Source organism: Athene noctua, unplaced genomic scaffold (genome assembly GCF_965140245.1).
Source record: "Athene noctua unplaced genomic scaffold, bAthNoc1.hap1.1 HAP1_HAP1_scaffold_42, whole genome shotgun sequence".
NCBI lineage: Eukaryota > Metazoa > Chordata > Aves > Strigiformes > Strigidae > Athene > Athene noctua.
In genome coordinates this window covers 1,028,608-1,051,089 of record NW_027437539.1, presented here as the reverse complement: position 1 = coordinate 1,051,089, position 22,482 = coordinate 1,028,608, and the positions used below count along the sequence as shown (strand labels likewise).

The 22,482-nt window shown below is 58.5% G+C and overlaps 1 long non-coding RNA gene across 1 annotated transcript; it reads left to right on the top strand.

Moving 5' to 3' along the window:
• The first annotated feature begins 4,929 nt into the window (after positions 1-4,929).
• Positions 4,930-7,296, top strand: LOC141954944 (uncharacterized). Its single transcript, XR_012632296.1, has 5 exons — positions 4,930-5,019; positions 5,986-6,021; positions 6,147-6,185; positions 6,594-6,662; positions 7,165-7,296. It is a non-coding gene; the product is annotated as an uncharacterized LOC141954944 (long non-coding RNA).
• Positions 7,297-22,482: the final 15,186 nt, after the last annotated feature.

Here is a 22,482-nt window from a genome sequence, read left to right as displayed (position 1 = left end):
CAACTCTTTGAGTGACCGTCCAGCCAATTCCTTATCCACCGAGTGGTCCATCTGTCAAATCCATGTCTCCAATTTAGAGACAAGGATGTCGTGCAGGACACTTTTGCACAATTCAAGGTGGATGACGTCAGTTGCTCTTCCCTTAACCACCAGCACTGCAACCCCGTTGTCGAAGGCCATCAGATGTGTCGGGAGGGATATTCCCTCAGTGCATCCAAGCTGGCTGTCACCAATGGCCTCCTCGTATTCCATGTGCCCTAGCATGGTTTCCAGGAAGATTCAATCCATGATCTCACCAGGCAGAGATGAGACTGACAGGCCTGTAGTTCCCTGGGACTTCCTTTATCCCATATTTTAAAATGGGGTTTATGTTTCCCTCTTTCCAATCGGTGGGAAATTCACCAGGCTGCCACGAGTTCTCAAATACAATGGAAACTGGCTTAGCCACGTCACGCACCGGTTCCCCCAGGACTCATGGATGCATCCCGCCAGGTCCCACGGCCTTGTGCACCTTCAGGTTCCTTAGATGGTCTCAAACCTGATCTTCTCCTGCAGTGGATGGTGCTTCACTCCCAGTCCCCATCTTTAGCTTCTGTATCTCGGGCAGTGTGGCTGGAGCACTTGCCCGTGAAGACGGGCAAAAAAGTCATTGAATACTTCAGCCTTCTTTATATCTGAAATGCTGGGGTTTCAGCCCCCAGCCCCAAGTTAAGGTTGACATACGGGTGACTCCCCCAGCCCTTCCCAAAGGGGGGTGAGTTTCCCTTTAGGCTTCCCCCCAGGGTGGGCGGCCTGGCAGACAGAGCCATGGGGTAAAGGAGCCCCAGGGGTCCCGCAGTCAGTAACCCAAGGTCAGGTGTCCCACTGAGGGATAACAGCTGGGACCCCTGGCAGGAGGGGCAGTGTCTGTGTGTGAGGTGGGTGCCCTGTGCAGAGCTCCCTGTTGGGGAAGGGCCTCCCGCCTCCCTGGGACTGGGCTCCACTCAGGTCTGGCTTTTGTAAACGCGGGCTGTGCAGAGATTCAGTCTGTGGCTTCCTTGGTCTGATGTGTTTGGCTCGCTGACTCGGTTGTCTCCCGTCCCTTCTATGAGAGACTGCATGTCACCATTTATCCCACCCATTGCTGGTCATGCGGTGTCGTTGTTGGGGTCAGTGGGATTGATGTTGATTGTGTATAATCTGACCGACTTGTCTGTACCCCCAGCGCTCACCCATGGACTGACCCGTTTGTATCAAACACAACTTGGTTATTGGTTCATCTTTGTGCTGGCTGTGTCTTTTATGTTAAGCCTGGTAACTGGCAAAACAATATCCTAGGTGAGTAATTCTCCCAGAGAGAGGCCAAATTTTCGTTCTCTCACAAACATAACTGTAAAAGCTCATTTTGCTGCCCTTGATGTCCCTGGCCAGAATTCATTCTATCAGGGCTTTGTCCTCCTGAACCTGATCTCTGGATGCTTGGACAATTTCTCTGTATCCTTCCCAGGCTACTTGTTCTTGCTATCACCTTCTGTAGGCTTCCTTTTTATGCTTGAGCTTGTCCAGGAGCTCCTCGTTCATCCATTCGGACCTCCTGGCATTCTTACCTGACATCCTCTTTGTCCAGATGCCTCACTCCTGTGCTTGGAGGAGGTGATCCTTGAATATCCACCAGCTCTCTTGAGCCCCTCTTCGCTCTAGGGCTTCATCCCATGTTACCCTGCAATGCAGATCCCTGAAGAGTCCAAAGTCTGCTCTCCTGAACTCCAGGGTAATGATCTTCCTCCGCACCCTCCTCACTACCGTGTGGATCTTGAACTCCACCCTTTCATGGTCACTGCAGCCATGGCTGCCCTTGAGCTTCACACTCCCCACCTACTCTTTCTTGGTGAGAACAAGATCCAGCAAAGCACCTCTCCTTGTTGGCTCCTCTGTCACTTGGAGAAGGAAGTTATTATCAACAAATTCCAAGAACCTGCTGGATTTCTTATGCCCTGCTGTGTTGCCCTTCAACAGAAATCGGGGTGGTTGGCATCCCCCCCTGAGGAGCAGAGCTTGTGAATGTGAGGCTGCTCCCATCTGTCTCTAGAGGACCTCAACCATTCCTCCTGGTTCTGTGGCCTGTAGCAGAACCCCGGTATAACATCTCCTGTGCCTGCCTTTATGTTAACATATATTAGTGATATTCCTAAAAAATTGGTTAACCTTAGAAAAACCCGAGAAAAAAATCCTTGAGAAGTACCAATAGGAGTATTTTAGTTACCCAAGGACATTCAAGATACTGAAGAGCTAATGTAATAACGGAGAAGGTATCTGTCATGCCGGAGAAGACGGTGAATGTGTCGCTCTGGGTTTCCTCCACTGAAAACTTGGAGCAGAAAAGTAAAAAGTGTAATTGTTAATTGCCTCCATGAGATTATTCCAAAATTAAAGTAGTAGCATCAGAGCTGAGCTCCAATACCTGGTTAAGCTCAAGGCCAGAGCTTTTACAGTCCATCTCCCTGACAAAACACCGCCAGGCGCTACAGAGCACAGCAAACTGCAAAAGCCAAAGCAGCCTTTAACATGTACAACAGAAAAGGGAGCAGGGACAGAGCAGATAAACTGATGTTGAGCCCAGAGAAGTCAGCGGCACAGCCTGCAGCTGTGAAACAGAAATCACCATTGGAAGTTCCCTCTAACACGCTCTGGACCACTCTGCTGGTCACTGGAGCCCAGCCAGAAGCAGCACAGCAGGACAGAGCCCCCTGCTGAGTCCTGTCCTTCCCCGCACCCTCCGCAGGCGCTACGGGACACGGGAACTGGAGGGCACTGGGATACTGGGAAGCAAGAGGTAAATGTGGAGAAAACAGGGCCCCCACTGTCCATCTGTCCCCACCGACACACCTGCCCGTGCTGCAGAGCTGCCTCTCCCCCTCCTGCTGCCCCCCACCCCTCCTCCTCCCCTTCCGTGCCTGCCGCGGTTCGTCTCTCTCCCTCCCTGCCTCCATCCCTGGGTCTCCTGCCGTGGGGCAGGGGAAGGTGCAGCTCCAAATGGTAGAGGGCAGAGCTGGGGCGGCTGCTGAGGCTCCAACCCCACACAGCCCTGCACCATGAACAGGTGAGCCCAGTGTTTCTACCAAGGCCGAGGGAGTACGAGCATTTTCTTTGTACCTTTGATGTGAAGTGCCTGTTAAATTCCATCCACCGGTTTTGCGCTTCTCTCAAAGGCAGCCTTGACCGCTCCTGAGTCAATATTCCTCAGTGATGACAGTGCATACAATTCATCAGTCCTTTACACAATAACTTCAGAATACAAATAACGTCACCGCATAGTTAAACACGATAAAAAGTCCAACGCTGTGTAGCACAGTTATTGAACAGAGAGTGCACAAAGCAGCATCTGTTAAAATGACAATCTTCCAGGTGACTGCCTGCCTTTGGGCAATTTCCAAAGCAAATATTCAAGTCAGTTGCCTTGAAGCTTCTCACCACCGATCCACAACAGAGCTCTTCTTCAGAGTCAGTGTCCCGTAAAGATCTCAGCATCACCCTTGGCAATGACATATAATGTCAGTGAAGAACCTGAGCCATTTGCAGTTCTCCCGAACCACTTCTCCGTGTGTTTTGGTTTCTTTGAAGCTGCAACAGCAATCTGTATCATCGTGGGAACAAAAGCAGTGACCACTTGGATTCCCTGAAACTCAGGCAAACCTCCCGCTGACTTCAAAAGCTAAACCAGATTTACACCACCAGTCTTTGACTCCCAGTTTGTGTCCCGCAGTACCAGACGATGCTCACACCCTCACAGACAGAGGACCTAAACACCGCACTATTTTACTTTCCGACACGTGACGCAGACTCTGGGTGGGTTTGGAAGTGAATGGCGACTGGGAAGCACAGCGTGGTGGCCTGAATTACTGTGGCACGTAACAACCAGAGGCTGAGTTTGCAGAGGACCGTGGTGGCCTTAGGAAGTGTTCCTGGATCTGGTGCCATAACGGTGATGTGCCACGGCCTCCGCACAGGCAGTGAGCCCAGTGCATTCAGCGCTGCTGTTGCTCAGTGCAGCCAGTGGCTTTGCGGGTCACTACATGTGGTTACTTCTGACTCCCAGCTCCCGAGAGAGACAAGTACCTACGTGCTGCATCTCCTGACTGAGGCCTTACTGGCCCTGTCTCCTCCCAGTTCTCACTCACACCACCAGGAGAAATGCCCTCTTCTCATGAGGCAGAAATAAATAAACACCTCTCCCGTCCTCTACCTCTGCTGATAGTCGTGTGCCTCTACAGGGAGGGAAAGCAGAGGTGCCTGAGCTTCTGGATCCAAACTATGTCCACCTTCATCAGGAGTATGTCCCTGCTAACTGAGGATCCAGCCATTCCCTCTGCAGTCTGGGGCATTTGCGTGCTTGAGGAGAGCAATGACAGCAGATCATGTGAGTGTCAACACCTGACAGAACGGGTGCGTCGGTGCCGGGTTGCTGGAAAAGGTCCTGCCTGGCTTGTGTGAGCCAGGCCAGCAGCTTCGCCCAGTGGCTCTCCCCACTCCGAGTGCAGAGCTGAACCCCTTGCCTACAACCCCACAGTGCCCCTGCCCCACACTGGCCAGATGCTGCTGCCCAGGCCTCCAGGGTGGGGATGTTTGGGCCAGGGGTGCTGTGAAGGAAACCACCATGGAAATGCCGGGACGTCTGCAGCTATCAGTAGGGTCATTTCTGCATCCCCTCACCACCCCCAGATTCCTGGGGCTGTCCATGTGCAGCTGCCCCATGCAGGAAGCTGGAGCGATGCCAGGGAAGGTGGCCGGATCCGTGCCAGAGGTGGGGCTGGCTCTGTGCTGGGTCTGGGCTTGTGGCCAGGGCTGGTGTCCCTGCCAAGCCTGGCTTTGCCCTGGAGACTTTCGGGGAGAACAAGGAGGAGTCCTGGGAGGGATAAATCTGCCCCTCGCCTTCTCCAGCTTCACCCGGCACTCACCACACCTCGGAGGAAGATGAAGGCCGCAGTGCTCAGCGTGGCCCTGCTCTTCACCATCCTGCTGTGCACCCTGGAAGATGCTCAGGTGAGTCCCCAGGGCCACGGCAAGGGGCTCAAGGCTGGGGATGGCTCTTGGCTGCCGGACATCAGCTCTCCTGCAGAATAGAATTGTAGTGGGGAGCAGGAAATCCCTTGCCTTGGCCTCTCCCTTTCCCAAGCAAGGGGCTCCTCCAGGCCCCCCTGCACCTCCAGCCCTGGGCAATGCAGCTTTCAACCTCCCCACAAGAATTAGTGTTCTTGTGCCCAGAGCCCAAGTTTCTCACTGGATGCTCAGATGTGTCTCCTCCCTGGGAGGGCCCCACCAGTTTCTTGTCTTGGTGCCCCCACCTCCCTCTCTTTTGGGCCTCCCCATCACATACTGTTGGTCTCCTCAGACATGTTTCCCTGGGATCTCCTCCGTGTCCTATCTAGGGTTACCAAATCCTGTCCTTGTGATCATTCCCAACGCCTTTCTTTCCGTCTTTCCCACGAGTCTTTTGCCTTTCATCCTCTCCACTGCGGCACTGTCCTGAGATCCCATCCTTGAGCCCCCACACCCAAACACTCCCCCGATCCCATCGGTTTTGGCCTCTTCATTCCTCTTCCTTCTGCCTCCCCTGACCACAATGCTTGAAGTCCTCGTGTCCTCTCCAATACAATGCCTTTATCCCCCACGTGCAGCCAACGCAGTCCTGTCCCTTCAAAACCCCCAGCTCAGCACCCTGGGGTCCGGTAATTAAACCCTGTCTTTGGGTCTCCCCACACCTCAAGCCCATCTTCTTGGGAGACCCTGAATTCCCCACACTCTCCTTGTCTCCATCCCCAACCCCGGTCCCTGCATGAACAGGTATCCCAGGTGAAACATGGAGGAATGGGACTGGGAGTAGCAGAAGGGATATTGCCATTCAGACCAGGGGGAAGCCATGGGCCTGGGGGGACTGAGGACACCTGTGCCCTACACACCCCTCCAGCAAGGGCCAATCCAGACCACCCCTTTGCTCTTCCTCCCTAGGCATTTTGGGAAGAAGGTGGAAAAAATGTGCGGGAGGTGAGTAGTGGGGTTGACTTGGAGGTCACCCAGTCTGGGGAACTGGAGGACAAGGTGGTCCTCCCAGCCCTTGCGGGGACTGGGGACATCCCAGTGACCAGCGAGGTCTCGTGTTTTCTCTGCAGGTGCGGTTCCTCAAATTCAGGAAAGTGAAGAGGGCTGAGGTGGGTACCAAGCGTTCTGTCTCCCCCTGACACACCCAGACATCCCACGGCCACGACAGTCCAGGGCATCCCAGTGTGTCCCAGTACACCCCACTGCAGCCCCAGAAAACACCCCTGCACCCCAGTGTTTCTTCAGGGAGGCCTTATTCCTGGGGTTCCCATTGCATACCCGTCCACCTCATTACAACCCAGTACACACCAGTGCAACCCAGGATGCCCCAGTACACAGCCATGCAACCACGTGGGCCCCCTCCTCAGGACTCCCACTCCTTTCTGTGCACCACCATACAAGCTCACGTACCCCATTGGTCCCAGAGGCACCTTCCCCAAGGATCCCACTGCTGTCCCCTAACTGCCAGTACACCCCAATGCACTCAGGCGTGTCCTTAACTCCCCCTTTCTCCCCAGCCCCTTCTGGATGACATGATGGTGGAGGTTCAGCCCCCAGAAAGCCTGGCTGTGTCTGCTGATGTCTAGGTGAGCAGGATCAGGGTGTCTCCAGCCCCACAAAGAATCCTGGGCCCCGAGGGATCCGTGAGACTGCAGGGGTTGCCAGACCTTGGGTATGGGAGAGGGAAACAGAGGGGACTGCCCCTGCCCCATGTCACCCATCAGGGTGAGCGAGACAGAGCTGCCCCCATGCCTTTCCGTGCACTCCGTGGGGCTCTACAGCCCCAAAAGGTCACTGTGCAGGTCAAGCAGGGCCTCTGGTGCCATCTAGACCCCTCCCAGGATCACCGTGAAGGCTGGGCAGGGCTCTGCGAGATGTAGGGGCATCCCAGGACAATGACACACTGGAAAAGGGGCTCTGAGTGCCACAGGGGTCTCAGAAGAGCCAAGTCCTGTCCTGGGTATCCTGAGGGCTCCCATTCCCTTCTTCCTTCCCCAGGACTCTGCAGAGAGAGATGCTGGGGACAAGGCCCCTCTCCTGTCCCACCTGACACTGGGGGGGGGTCACATTTTGGGCTCTGCCTTTCAGGACTGGAGCTGGTGGTGACACCCTTGCCCTGTGCCCCTCCAGCGGCATGAGGAGATGATCATCCCTGGATGACCCCACCTGACCCCCGGGAGCCCTGGGCCATTTCCCTCTCATGATCAATAAACCCCTTCAGCAAAGCTTCACTCTGTGTGTGTCCGTGTGTCCGTGTCCACGTCCCCTCTCCTCTGCCAGCCCCCGGACGCCCGGGTCCTCTCTGGCTGCACCACGGCGATGAGCAGCGTGGCTGAGGGAGCCCGGGTTCCTGGGGTGTCTCTGTAAAGGAGATCCCCTTCCCACCCACCATGTGCCCCCCAGCAAGGGCAGATTAGGGCAAACTGGGGTGTCCCACCATGAGGCTGGGAGAGGCGAGGGGCAGCTGATGCCAGCCCTTGGGGCACCCGGTGCTTTGGAGGCACAGCAGGAAACAGGTTCTTGTCGGGCTGCAGTGAGCACCATCCCCCAAAGAGCACAGTTTGGGGTTGGGGCAAGAAAGGAGCGTGGACAGGCAGCCCAGAACGCTGGGTCCTCTGCCCCGCCCTGGCAGGGGCGGAGGTTCCCTGTCCCATGGACTCAGCTCTCCTGGGCTCATGGGAGATGTCAGAGCCCCGCTCTGGTCCCATGTGCCTTCCTGGGCCCCCAGACCACAACCTCCTCTGGGGTGTAACAGCCCCAGCACAGCCAGAAAGGCAGGTCATGGTTCCCACATGCTGGAATGACCTCCCCCTGTCCCCCGCCATGTGTGACCCAGCTTTATGGGACTTCATGCTCATTCCCTCTCGGCTGTCGTTTCATCTCTCCAGACAGGCACTGAATTACCAACGACTTTCACATTAGGGATTTTTCCCTCACCCCACTGCATGTGATGATCTTAAGGCCTTTTCCAACCTAAATGATTCTCTGATTCCATGCCTTCAGTGGGGTTGAGTGCAGGGGAATATGTCCCAGGGAGCTGGGGGTGCCCAGGGCAGCAGAATGCAAGCAGGGCTGTTGGGCACCAGCATCATGTGGCTTGTCCCTAGGTTGTGGGGCTGGGGCAGGAGCTGTCAATTGGGAAACAAATAGCAAAAGGGGAAGGAAGAACCAAAATGAACCAGGACATAGACCTGACAGGGCAAATATGGAGACAAAGAGAAAGAACAAACTTCACTGCGTATAAAAATTTATAACATTTCCTGTCTTATTTTTTTTACAATGAAACTAATTATAAAAAAAAAAAAAAAAAAAGAAAAAAAAAAAAGACTGACTAATATATCTTGGGAGTCATGTGCTTGTGCCCTTTACACGTCTTGTGTGGGACTCGAGGGACTCAGACGTCTCCTAAACGGCTTCTTCTTGAGCCCAGTGTGCGCAGGAGGGGCACTTGGTGCTCAAAGGGAAGCCTGTGTCTGGTGGGGCTCTGCAGAGCCCTGACTGGCATCCAGTGCCTCTAGACAGTCCCATTAACGGCTGCAGGGATGGAGAGGGCTCTTTACAGAACAAATCTGTAACAAATCTGAGGGGGCACTGGGAGTTCATTGGGTTATTAACAGGATGTGTGTGCAGATAGTTAGAGGGGATCCCTGGGGGTGGGCAGGCTAAGTAGGTCCTGGGACCCTTGGGGACATCTGGGGGTACCCAGGTGTCCTGTTTCCACTAGGATAGGGTCAGGTTTCTCCCAAGCAGGGGGAAGGGATCTCCAGGCGGGTTATTCATACCATGCTGATGCCAGGTCCAGCGCAGCGCGGGAAGCCTTCCCGTGTGACTTTGGTCTGGGGAAGCACGCGTGGCGGGCTGGCTGTGTTCATTGCGGTATTTCTCTGTGTATCTTGTCTTGTTTATTGTTATTAATGTTTATTGTTGTTATTATTGCTGTTGTTGTTGTTCAGATTGTTTATTACAGTGTTGTATTAAATTTCTTCTTATTTTAACCCGGGGTTTGTGCCCTACTTGTGTCGGGGTGGGGGGGGGGGGAGGGATACTGTCAACATGGTCTCCGATCCTGGCGGGCTTAAAACTATCACACCAGGTTACTCCCTGTGTCACACTAGGTTACTCCCAATAAAAGTTTCCCAGTGTTCTCCTGTGTGCTGTGACCCCTCTGGACCGGGGGGACATGGGAAAACTTGGGGACATTAAGAGACACTCTGTGAGCCCCCAGACCATCCTCTATGTTTCCATAGAAGGGTCCCAGACACGGGGAGACTGGGGGGAACACATGGGGACACTGGGTGACCCCAGGGACATGGAGGGCCTCCCCCAGGCCAATAACCCCTGTTTGCATACAGGTGTCCCAGGACACTTGGGGATGCTGTACGACAATGGGGGACACATATGGGAACACTGGGGGATGCTCAGGGACACTTTGGGGATCCCCAGACCACTCTTTGTGTCCCCAAAGAGGGGTCCTGGAACACAGGGGGACACAGGAGGGGAATACTGTGGGAGACCACCAGGCAACCCCACCCATCCACCATAGAGGGGTCCCAAGAAAACATGGGGACCACTAAGTCACCTGGGGACACTGCTGGGGGGAACATGGGGACATGGGGGGAACCCCAGGCCACCCCCTGTCCTTATAGAGGAATCCCAGGATACTGGGATACCTGGGGGAGATACTGGGGGACCACCAGGACACTCCCCAGCCCCATAGAGATGTCCCAGGACATTTGGGGACACAGCGGGGGTGACACAGGGAGAGCAGAGGACCACCAGGCCAGCCCCTGTTCCCAGCAGCAGGGTCCCAGTGGGGTCACTGGGCAGAGTGGGGGGACTGGGCCACTGCCCAAGGTTTCTGTTGCTTTTCTCAAAGGAGGGGGGCAGCTGTGGACTGATCTGGGGGACAGCACTGGGGGTGGTGTCAGAGGGGGCAGTTTGGGTGCTGGGTGGTGGCACCTGTGGGTTTCCCGGTGTCCCCCTTGGTGTCACTGGTGGGGGACAGGGACACCACGCTGTACTTCTGGACGCTGCCAGTGACAGCGGCACTGGGGATCGTGGGTGCCGCTGGCACCAGTTTGACCACAGGCTGGTCACTGGGGACAGTGGTGGTGCCTGGGGAGGTGGCCGTGGGCACAGGGCTGGGGCTGAAGGTCATCACCTCTGGACAGGGGGACTGTGTGGGGCACGGGGACACGGTGGGTGCCCCTCGGAGTGGGTGGGACGGGCAAGGCCAGGATCCCCCGCGGGGCCTGGCATGTGGCTCTGCACTTGCTGCGGGAGCAGCAGCCCCGGTGACGTGGGTGACACCAACCTCAGGGGGTGGCAGGAGGCTGAGGGCGTCCCTGCCTGTATGTGGGGGTGCCGATGTCACTGTGGCCGTGGTGACCCGCCAAGGCTGTCCCTGCACGTCTATGGAGATGCTGATGCCACCGTTGCCATGGTGACCCGCCAGTGGTGTCCCTGCCCATATATGGTGATGTGATGTCACAATGGCCACTGTGCCCCACGGCAACAAGCCTCTAACAAGGGTCGCTGGGTTCCAGCCGTGCGTCAGTGCGACCTGGGAGGTGAGGAGAGAGCAGGGCAGGGAAGGGGCTGGTCGGGGGCTGCTGAGGGAGGAGTGGGGGGTCCCACACCTCGGGGCACCGGGGCTGTGCTGAGAGCTGACCCGCGCCCCGCTTCTCCCTCAGAGCCAGCCGAGGAGCATCTGGGAGAGACACCCCGGTGCTGCTGGGACAGGGACGCTCCCAACGTTCGCTGAGGACGTGCGCCATGGCTGAGAGGCGAGAGGAGGAGGCCCCCGACTCGATGGAGCAGGGTGAGAGCAAAGTTTCCGTCCCGCAGCACAGCAGAGGGGCTGTCGGGGGTCAGCGTGGGGCCGAGCGCGGTGGCAGGGGGAGGCAGTGCCTGCGATGCCCCTTCCTCACCACGGCCCCCAGCCCTGCCCCTCAGCCCCTCAGGGACGGAGCAGGGCCCTGGGGACGATCCCTCAGGGACGCTTCCCCCAGCCCCACAGAGGTGCTCATTCCCGCCGGCGTTTGCTCTCTCCCCTCCAGCGTGCGTGCTGTGTGGCCGGGCAGCGGCAAATCTGGATCTCTGGGGGCCAAAAATCGAGATGGATGGGCTCTATGTCCATCGCTTTTGCGTGGTAAGTGCCCTGGGGCTCGCTCCAGCTCGCCGACAGGCACTCCCGGACACGCTCTCCTCATCAGCTCCTTCTCTCTTCTCTTCTCTTTGCAGTATTTTGCCAGTGAGCTTTTTTACTGGCAGGATGAGGAATCAGGGCTGCTGGGAATTCTCCCTGGAGACATTCTCCGCACAGTCGAGTTGGCAACGCAGAAGGTGAGGACCTTGAACGTATCAGGGAGATTTGTGTGAGGAGAGCTCTGGGGGAGCTTAGCCCAGAGCCCAGGGAAGAACTCCCAGCCCCTCCAAGCAGCCCCGGGACAAAAGCCTTGCTCCCAGCAGCTCCACAGAGCTCCAGCCCAGGAGCCTGGGGCGCCGGGCGGATCTGTGGGCTGTGGCCCAGCAGCGGCCACATGCTGCGCCCTGCCCGGAGGCGTGGGGCTGGCTGGGGAGGCCCTGAGGCTGCCGCTGACGGGGCTGCTCTGCTCTTTCCAGCGATGCTTCGTCTGCGGGGAGAGCGGGGCCGCCATCACCTGCTGCTGGGAGGGCTGCGACCGCAGCTTCCACCTGCCCTGTGCCATCGAGGGTGAATGCGTCACTGAGTACTTTCCTCCGCACAGGTAGCTCCTTTCCCCTCCTCGTCCCCACCGGGGGAGGACCCAGCACTTCTCACCTCACCCATCCCTTCCCTCTGCCCCCCAGCTCCTTCTGCAGGGAGCACCGCCCAGAGCAGGAGGTGGAGGCGGTTCCAGAGGAGAACATCAGCTGCCTCATCTGCCTGGAGCCTGTGGGAGACAGAAAGTCCTTCCACACCATGGTGTGCCCCATCTGCAAACACGCCTGGTTCCACCGGGACTGCATCCAGGTAGGAGCCGTTCCCTCACCCCCGGACACGGCAGGAGATGGGCAGCACCAGGGTCTAACTCCTGCTCCTTTTGCTTCCGTTGCAGGGCCATGCTCTCTCTGCGGGTATTTCCTTCAACTGCCCACACTGCAGAAATGAACATGACTTTCTCACGGACATGCTCAGCATGGGTATCCGAATCCCCTTGAGGTTGGTGTCCCTGCAGTCCTGCCCCTCCTCTGTCCCGTCTGCCTGGGCTTCAGCTTCACGGAGGAGCTGGAAACCGGGCAGGAGGGAGGAGCAGGGCTGCCCTGCATCGGCCTCATGCCGGGGCAGCAGGGGCTCAGCCATTTCCCTTTCTCCATCAGATTGCCATCATGGGAGAATGAGCCTGAAGAGGAAATACTAATTGAGATGCACAGCCGCTGCGATGCCCGTGAGTGCCTGTGTCCCGAGGGCAGGGAGCACACAGAGGAACGGGGGTAAGTTGCCAAAGCAGCACCCTGGGCTCTGCATGGGATCTCTGCCTCACCGAGACCTCGGAGCAGAAGGACTGAGAACAGGAGCTGTGCCGCACAACCCTGTGTGCGGCCACTTTGTCCTCACAGCCATGAACCCTTTTGTTCCCCAGGCCCTGGGAACTGCTCCTGTGCAGCTCCTGCGCTGCTGAAGGCACCCACCGGCGCTGCTCCAACGTCAGCACCGACAGGATCATCTGGGAGTGCGAGAGCTGTGCTGGCCAGGGCAATGGTAAGAGGCAAAGCACCTTCATGCCCCTGGGCTGGGGCCAGGGCCCAGGCAAGGCCTGGCAGCGGGTGCCCAGGCTGGGCTTGGCAGAGCCTCTCTGCCCCAGGAGGGCTGGGGCACCGCTCTGGCCTCTCCACTGTGGCCTCTGTGCCCCTGACCTTCCTGCTCCCCCTTACAGCCTCCACTGACAGCTCAGGACTCGCTGGCTCCGGTAATGGTAGCCCGTCAGAACTGGGGCCATCCAATGTCTCACCTCCACCAGAGAGCAGCAGCCCCAACATTGGTAGCCAGGCAGGATTGGGGCAGTCCAACAACTCCCCAGCACATGAAGGCAGCAGCAGCTCCATCTCACCTGGGCCCGTACCAAGTGCTGAGAGCAGCACTCCCAGCCCGGCAGTGCTGGGGACGTCCCAGGGCTCCCCAGTGCCAGAGACCAGCAGCCCCGGCACAGGTAGCCAGGCGGCATTGGGGCCGTCCCATGACTCCCCAGCGCTTGAGGGCAGTAGCAGGCCATTTGGGCCCGTGCGGAGGAGGAACAGCTCCCGTGCAGAACGACGTGCCCAGACGCCCTACAGCCGGCCCAGAACACGCCGGGGGAGGAGCCCCATGCCAGCACCAAGGGCTGAGAGCAGCAACCCCGGCCAGGCTGCGCTCGGGACATCCCAGATCTCCCCAGTGCCGGAGAGCATCAGTTCCAGCACTGGCAGCCAGGAAGCATTGGGGCCGTCCCAGGACTACGCAGAGCTTGAGGGCAGCAGCTCCAGCCGCCATGGGCCTGTGCGGAGGAGGCACCGCTCCCGCATGGAACATCGGGCCCAAAACCCTTACAGTCGGCCCGGACACAGGCGCCGGACCAGCCGTGCGCAGTCCCCACGTGATGGCCCTGATCCCCATCCAGAACAATAAAGTTGACCGTTGATCTCTGCCCTGGGAGATTCCACGCTCATCTGTCACCTTCCTCCTCCTCTCCCTTTCTCCAGGGGCAGCGTTAGGGGCCGGGCCCAGAGGGTTTCTTCCCCCGGGGCCTGGCAGCCCCTTGCCCAGCCCTCCCTCCTTGCGGGCTGGCCTTGGCCGGCTGCCCAGCGCCATGGCCGGGTGCTTCGGGCCTCGCTGGCCCCGCAGCTGGCTCAGTCTCCCCGGGGAAGGGTCACACCGGGGGCAAAGCTCCTTTTCCTTACAGGTTCCGCTCAGTGTCACTAGCAATTGTGATAAAACAGTAACAGTGAGGGAAAGTACAAAGGGGCGCTGCACCCTGTGATTGCTCACCACCCGCCCGCTGATACCCAGCCCCTTCCCAGCCAGCGATCCCCAAAAACCGAGACCCCGCACTCGCAGTCCCAGGTGCAGGAGAGAACCCCCCGCTTCCCAGCCGCCCCTCCTTGACACCCTGAGCACGACGTTACAGGAGATGGGACATGCCGCTGGCTAAGCTGGGGCTCTGGCTCTGCCCCCGCCGAGACCTTGATCTCTGACATCAACCCCTGTAGGATCAGCATTCTTCTCATGGCAAATCCCGTACGGAATCCAAAACACAGCGCTAGTCGAGCTGCTGAGGAGAAAAATTAACTCTATCCCAGTGAAACCAGGGCAGGCTCCACCCCTTACGTTGCACCGTTTATATACCGTTCACGTCATGCTCAGGTTCCCAAGACATTCTAAGGAATCCCCGTCCCATTCCCTGCTCTCAAATGTGTCTCCACAGATCTCATTCCCTTCGTCTGTGGGCCACCCCTCCAAAATGTGCAGTGAGATCATTTAGCCCATAACTTTGGCTTCCATCTCTCAGGACAGGCTTTGCAGGCAGGAGGGATGAGGCGGAGTTGGCTCCGTCGGCGGAGCGGGTGACCTCGGGCTCAGCGGGACGATGGCGTGAAGTCTCTGCCACAGGCGGAGCCGGTGCCTCTGGCGCGGTCCCCGCTCGCAGTCTGCAGGGCGAAGGTGTCCATCTGCAGGGCGCTGCCGGGCACCAGGTGCTGCCATCAGTGCTGACCCTGCCAAAGTTCATCTTTTCTAGTCACGTCAGGCCGTTAGGGGAAGCTCTGTCAGCCGGAGCGATGACGCGATGCAAGAACAGCCTTAGTTGGCAGTTAACGTCATACAGTTCCATCCATCGGCTCTTTTCACCTAAAACCCAACCCTCGAGGCACACATCGCACTGCCGCGCCCTCGGCCCTTCCTGCAGGGCGCTCGCCCGCCTCTGCCCCCAGTCCCGGCCGGGGCCCGGCGTCGGGGTTTGCAGAGTGTGCGCGGGCTCTGTATTGGCCCTTTTCTGGGCCGCAGACGCTTCGTCTGACTGACACCGGGCCGTGGCGCGTTTCCCCCTGAAGCGGCTGCAGGGGAACCGCTCTCTGGGGCCTGCGGAGAGTGTCGGCTGGGGGCGGGAACGGCCAGAGGGGCTGATGGCCCCGCCCCTCCGCTCCGCTGCCAATGGGCTGCTGGCCCCGCCCCTCCCTCGCTGCCGATGTCTCCTGGCCCCGCCCCTCCCTCGCTGCCGATGTCTCCTGGCCCCGCCCCTCCCTCACTGCCAGTGTCTCCTGGCCCCGCCCCTCCCTCACTGCCAATGTCTCCTGGCCCCGCCCCTCCCTCGCTGCCGATGTCTCCTGGCCCCGCCCCTCCCTCACTGCCGATGTCTCCTGGCCCCGCCCCTCCCTCGCTGCCGATGTCTCCTGGCCCCGCCCCTCCCTCGCTGCCGATGTCTCCTGGCCCCGCCCCTCCCTCGCTGCCGATGTCTCCTGGCCCCGCCCCTCCCCTCAGCCCGCTCCCAGCGGCGGAGGCGGCGGCAGCACCCGCGGAGGTTCCCGCCGGGGCCGGCGCTGGCGGGGGGGGTCGGCAGGCAGCGGCGGCGGGGCCGGGGCAGCGGCGGGGGGGGCCGGGACGCTGAGCCCCGGGCGCCGGCGGGGGGAGCGGGGCGGGGCGGGGCGGAGCGGCTCTCTCGCTGCCGGCGGCGGCGAACCGGCCGCCTTTGCCGGGCGGAAGCCGCGTCCCGGCCCCGCGCCGAGAACCGCCCCCCGCCCCCCGCCGGCCCCGCAGCCCCGGCGCCGGGAGGAGGCGGCGGGGAAACCGCCCCCCCCGCGCCCGGCGCCCTCCGCGGGAGCGAAGCGCCGCTCCGCCCGGCCCCCGCCGGCCCCCCCGCGGGCACCCCCGGGAGGAGGGAGCCTCGGCCGGCCCCTGCGCGGGAGCAGCCGCTCGGGGTGAGTACAGCGGCACCCCGGAGCGGCGGGAGCTTCGGGCGGGAGAAGGGCAAAAACCCCGAGAGGCGGCTTCCCCCCGCCGCGGCCCCGCGGCCTGTCCGGGCTCTCGTGGTGCTGAATTCCCGGGGAGCTGACACGGGGGGAGCGGCGGTTCGGGGCTGGAAGGCACCGTCCTTCAGCCCGCCCGGGGGAGCAGCGACCCCGGGCACTGGGGCCGCTTGAACCCCGTTTTGCCTCTCGCTGTAGCTCCCGAGCCCTGAGGCATCTCCAGCGGGGCCGTTAGTGCCAAAGGGCTTCGGGTGGGTTCCGCAGTGAGCCTGGCGCTGCCGGCACAGCCCTAAAGTCAGCGGCTCTGCTGTCAGAGGGCCGGGGCCGGGGCACTGGGAGCAGCTCCCCGTCCCTCCCCCGGCATGGGGCTGGGTATTTGTGGGGGGCCGGGAGCCGTTTGGTGGGTGAATCCCATCGCTAATGGCAGACAGAGCCCGGAGACAAACTGCCCGGGCTGCTGCTCCTGCCGGAGCTTATGGCAGAGTTTCCTCCCGTGAACGCCTCAGCCCGGGCAGCTCTGACCCAGGGGGTTTCTGTCACGGAGCGTGGACTGACAGGAACAGCCGGAGAGGACCTCAGAGGGCCTTGTCCACCCTGCCTGGAGCTGATCCGTGCCAGAGGTTCTTCCGAACAGGGTTTGTGTCTGCCCTGGGTGCAGCAGGGTTCCTCACAGCCTGCAGGGAATTCTGGTGGGGTGCTGACCGTTACTAACACCGCTGCCTGCACCTTGGGGGGGTCACTACTTCTGTGTCAAACCCCGTTTGTGAGGCGTTTTAGGATCTTTCAGGAATGAATTTTGGGGGTCAGAGTCTGGGAGAAGGCAGCCCGCGGAACGATGGCGCGTGGGCGAAATACCCAGTGACAAATGCTCCTTCATGGCTGTTGTGAAGGTGTTACTGCTGTTATTTTCCAGTGTGGTTGTGCTCAGAAGTCAGGCACCATATAAATACCGGCTTGCATCGGGGACCCCACTTAGAGCTTCTTCCCTTCCCCAGCTGGTCCCAGGATTTGGCTCCTGCCCTGACTGGTGTGACTCCTCCTGGTTTCTCTCCCACTAAACTCTGTTGATTGACACTTTTTACCATTTCACCTCAGATCAATACTATTATAACTCTTTTTTTTTCCTCATCAATAACCCGCACAGAGAATGACTCTTTTTATTGCACTCTTTCTTAAAGTGGATCTAGCAGAAAATTTTCAGTAAAACCAAACTCAGATTAAAAAACCTTTCATCTGTCAATATATCTTCTTCCTGTCAATATATCTTCTTCCTCCCTGATGCTCATTCTCATTCTGATTTCATGCTGTCTGGACTCTTTTGTGGAATCCCGACTGTTCTCCCCAGCTGTCCGTCACCCACTCTCATGTTTTGATGGCTCTTGTCCCAGACAGCCTGGTAAAAAGATCTTGGTTATTTCCTCTTTCCTTTTTTTCCCCTTTGAGAAGTCCCATGAACTTTTTGCAGCTGTCCTGACTCTCCTCCCCTGTGCTCCCTGGGCAGCAGCGTGGCAGTGAGAGCTGCCCCCCGGGAGGAGATGTGCTCTTCTGGCCAGGGGCTGGTGGGCAGCTCTCTGGTGACCAAACCCCGGAGAAAACAAGGGGCTTTGCTGTAGGGCCTCTTGTCCCTGAAGGAACAATCCTTTAGCCCAGGTGTCTTGGGACGTGTCTTTTGGGAGGGGGCTACCAGGCCTCCAAACCCAGCAGTTTGTGTCAGCTTATTCTTTGTTCCGTTTTGGTTTTGCTTCTGGCCTTGAATCTGCAGCAGTGCCCCCTTCGGATGGAGGCTGGAGAGCTCTGCTCTTCTGGCCTGGCCGTCAGGCCGTGGCTTTCACAGTGCTCCCGTCTCTCAGCTCAGCTCTGCTTTCTGTCATTCGGACACAGCTTTGATTTGCCGGGGCTGAGGGAATTGGGACGTCCCCTACTGCCCACCTGCACGAGACACCCCCCTCTACTCTAGCAAGGGACAGGACAACCTTACAAACACAGAGAGCGAAACCTCCCGCTAATTACTCCATGGGAATGCAGCAGGCAGAGCTTTTTGTCCAGACTGCGCCCGTGCTGCTGTCAGCTTCAGGACCCCGGCGCTCCCAGCACGGCATCTTCCTCCCCGTTCCCCCTGCCCGGGGCAGATCTCTGCCTCAGGTCTGGCCCTGCTGTTTCATGAGCGGTGCCCTCTGGGTGCGGTTATCTAGTGTTAGGACAGACTGTGGGTGCTGCGCCGTGTTACACAGCGGTGGTTGTGTCAGTCAGATGAGGACGAGTCCCAAGTGCAGATGTGCGGTGACAGGTGCCCGTTATCTGGCCCTGACTCCAGGAGAACTGAACCCCTTCAGCCTTCTCAGTCTGGGTGGCGATGAGGGATGGAAGGCAGCTGCAGACTGCCAAGGGGTCAGCGAAAGGAGGCTCCTCTGCTCTGCTCCCTCAACTAAACTGCTCTGCTGGCAAGCAGCAGCTCTGTTTTTCCCTCATTTTTGCAGTGACTGCTTGTGGTGTCTGATCTGCTGCGCTGTTCTAAGCATCTCCCTGCGAGCAAGAGACCTGGGAGTGGCTGAGCTGAGATTTCCAGGTTCCTGATCAGAGGAAAGGCTGTTCCAGACAAATCGGAGTTGGGTTCCTGATTGCATCCTGATAGAAAAGATTATTCATCCAGCGGAAGGAAAAGCACAGACCAAAGCAGAACTGCTGTTTTCTCGAGTGTTTGACACATCTTAACTGAGCAAATCCTGGCGCTCAGTACGAGTTACAGCTCTGCTTTTCTGAGCCCATGAGCTGGGCTCACTCACAGCTGCCCTGACTCTCAGCAATGCTACCTGCTTCCTGACTTTTCCTGCCCCGTGGAAAAGCCTTGGGGGCTTCGGGAACGCTTCTCCTTTCATTCCATCAGCCCGTTTACCACATGCTCTACTCTCAGGTGGTTTGGGACTCTGGCCTCTCTTCAGTGTTTTCTGGCTGAAGCACTTTGGTTTGCACCAGCCCCTGTCTGTCTGGATGTCCATCTCGGACTCGCTCTGTCTGTCCTCAGCTGACAGACCAGGACGTGGAACAGGCATCGATGCTTCCCAGGTAACCCCCTGCTCCCGCTGCGGGGGGCGTTGGGGGACCAGACCTTCCATTCCTATAGCGTAGGGACCCTGGCTGAGCCTGGGACGTGCCCCTTCTGTGTTACTGCTCCAACCATCACCTTGAGTTTTTCCAGGAAAGGGAAGCACAAAGAGATGTAGCACCAAAAAGATGAAACTCTTCCTCCCGACTTTGTGACGAGAGGCAGTTCAGCCAGAATCACTGACATGCTGACCTCTCTCTCCCCTTCTGGCTGGCACAAGCCTGGCAGCCTGTGTCTCCAAGGGCTTCTTACCAAAAAGGCCCCGGGGCAGGCGTTAGCACTTTAGAGTCCCTCATCTGCTCGGAGCAGAGCGAGTCTGCACCCCTTGGCTGCAATCACCCCTATGTGAAGCAAGGGGTACCTGTTCAAGGATCGCTGTAGCTGTGGGGCTTTGGGCTGTGCTGGCCATGCTCGCTGCCCGTGGGCAGTGTTGCCCCAGGGATGACCCTGGCACCGCCATCACCTGCCTCCCCACCCCGAGGAGCACGGAGCTGCCAGTCTGGACGGTGGTGAAGCTTTCTTGAACCCATGTGCTGAGTGCAACCAGCTTTTTCAGAGCAAGGTGCAAAGGCTTGTGGTGGGAGGGTGTTGGACAACCCAGCCCATGCTGTGTCTCCTGCTGCTAGTTAAGGAGCTAGCAGTTCCTTAAAACAGTGGCACTTAGCTGGTCTTTTCCCAGCTCCGTGTTGTTCTCAGTTTTGAGAGCCCCGGTGGTTCTTCCACTGTAAGGCTCAGCTTGTCTGACATGTTGTAACCGGGGATTCCTGGTGCTGGTGGAGTGCAAGAGACAGGCAGAAGAGGTAGGTATCTTACTAGATGTGCGGGGCCAAAGATAAAGGCTGCTGAAAAAGGCTGCTTTTATTCCCATGGGGTGGTTGGTCCGTTGCACATCTTCTGGCACTCGTATGCACAAGGCCGATGACCTCGGTGCCTTTCTGCTGTCAGCTGCCCTTCGTCTGTGCTGTGAGGCAGCTGGCATTTTGGTCTCAGGCAACAGTTCAGCAGATGGCTGCTTACAGACAAACCCCACCCAAACCAGGAGACTTTCTCTTCTTTTCCAGGAGCCAAGGACTCGGCAGGCACGTGCTGAGGTTAACGGCCAGAGCGAAGGCTGCAGGGTTACAACACACAGGATCTCTTGGGGCTTGTGCTGTAGCTGAAGGAAAACGTCTGGTGACTTTAAGGGCAGGTAAAGGCTTGTTGTGATCCAGAGAGGTGGGGAATCTCCATCCTGGGAGATATTTCACACTGCTGGATGCATCCCTGCACAATCTGTTTTAGCTGTGAAATTGTCTGTTTTGTGTGGAGGGTTGGAGCAGAGACATCCAAAGTCTCTTCTTCCTCCTAAATTTTTCCATGTTTCTGTGCCTGATGCTGCTAATGACCCATGCAGTCTGCTTTATGAGGAGTGAAAGGAAGAGAAAAAAGCATTATAAAACATGTAAATTGTGTCAGTATTGCTGTCTGCTGCAAGCTGTGCCAGGGAGCAGATGCTAGCTGCCTTTCCTCTTCTAGATGAATTTATTTGACTGGAAAGACAGCTGCTGTTGCTGGGACGTTGCCAGATGAACCTGTCTGTAGCCTTGGGGCAAGTGGGAATGTCGCGGGGGGCGTTGGGGAAGGCAGGGAGCCCATGCTGGCAGCAGCCCCCACCCTGCCGGGGACCAAGCAGGGCTCTAGGAGCGATGTGCTGGGGAGGAGCTCCTTGTACTGCTTCTTTCCTCGAGAGCAGCTGTTTCAGGCTCACCTGGATTGTGACCATAATGAGAGAGGGGTTCTTGTTGGGCGTACAGCCCCAGGAGGGGTTGCACTTGATAGCTGACCTTTGTTTTCACTTCATACCAGGTGTTTCTAGGCCTTGAAATTTTTCTGTGGGCGCAAGGGGACAGTTAAGTGAAGGAGGGCAAGCGTAGGGTGGGTTGCCAGGGAGACAGGACGTGTGCAAGGGTTACAGAGTCACGTAATCACCTGGGTTGGAAAAGCCCTTGAAGCTCCTCCAGCCCACCCATGACCCTCACCCTGACCATTCCCAACTCCACCAGATCCCTCGGCGCTGGGTCAGCCCGACTCTTCAACCCCTCCAGGGATGGGGATTTAAAGAATTACATTCTGCATCCCTGGGGACTGTCAGGTCCCCCCCAGCTCCCTGGGTAATATTGCCTGGAGAGACAAAAGCACAGCTGAAAGATAAAAAACACTAAGTCCCACAAAGCTGGGCCACACATGGCAGGGGATGGGGGGAGGCCAGTCCAGCATCTGGGAACCATGACCTGCCTTCCTGGCTGTGGTGGGGCTGTTAAACCTCAGAGGAGGGAGTGGGCTGGGGATTAAGGAAGGCACATGGGCCTAGTGTTGGCCTCTGACATCTCCTGTAAAATCTAGGAAGGCTGAGTCCATGGGACAGGGAACCTCCGCCCCTGCCAGGGCGGGGCAGAGGACCCAGCGTTCTGGGCTGCCTGTCCACGCTCCTTTCTTGCCCCAACCCCAAACTGTGCTCTTTGGGGGATGGTGCTCACTGCAGCCCGACAAGAACCTGTTTCCTGCTGTGCCTCCAAAGCACCGGGTGCCCCAAGGGCTGGCATCAGCTGCCCCTCGCCTCTCCCAGCCTCATGGTGGGACACCCCAGTTTGCCCTAATCTGCCCTTGCTGGGGGGCACATGGTGGGTGGGAAGGGGATCTCCTTTACAGAGACACCCCAGGAACCCGGGCTCCCTCAGCCACGCTGCTCATCGCCGTGGTGCAGCCAGAGAGGACCCGGGCGTCCGGGGGCTGGCAGAGGAGAGGGGACGTGGACACGGACACACGGACACACACAGAGTGAAGCTTTGCTGAAGGGGTTTATTGATCATGAGAGGGAAATGGCCCAGGGCTCCCGGGGGTCAGGTGGGGTCATCCAGGGATGATCATCTCCTCATGCCGCTGGAGGGGCACAGGGCAAGGGTGTCACCACCAGCTCCAGTCCTGAAAGACAGAGCCCAAAATGTGACCCCCCCCCCAGTGTCAGGTGGGACAGGAGAGGGGCCTTGTCCCCAGCATCTCTCTCTGCAGAGTCCTGGGGAAGGAAGAAGGGAATGGGAGCCCTCAGGATACCCAGGACAGGACTTGGCTCTCCTGAGACCCCTGTGGCACTCAGAGCCCCTTTTCCAGTGTGTCATTGTCCTGGGATGCCTCTACATCTCGCAGAGCCCTGCCCAGCCCTCACAGTGATCCTGGGAGGGGTCTAGATGGCACCAGAGGCCCTGCTTGACCTGCACAGTGACCTTTTGGGGCTGTAGAGCCCCACGGAGTGCACGGAAAGGCATGGGGGCAGCTCTGTCCCGCTCACCCTGATGGGTGACATGGGG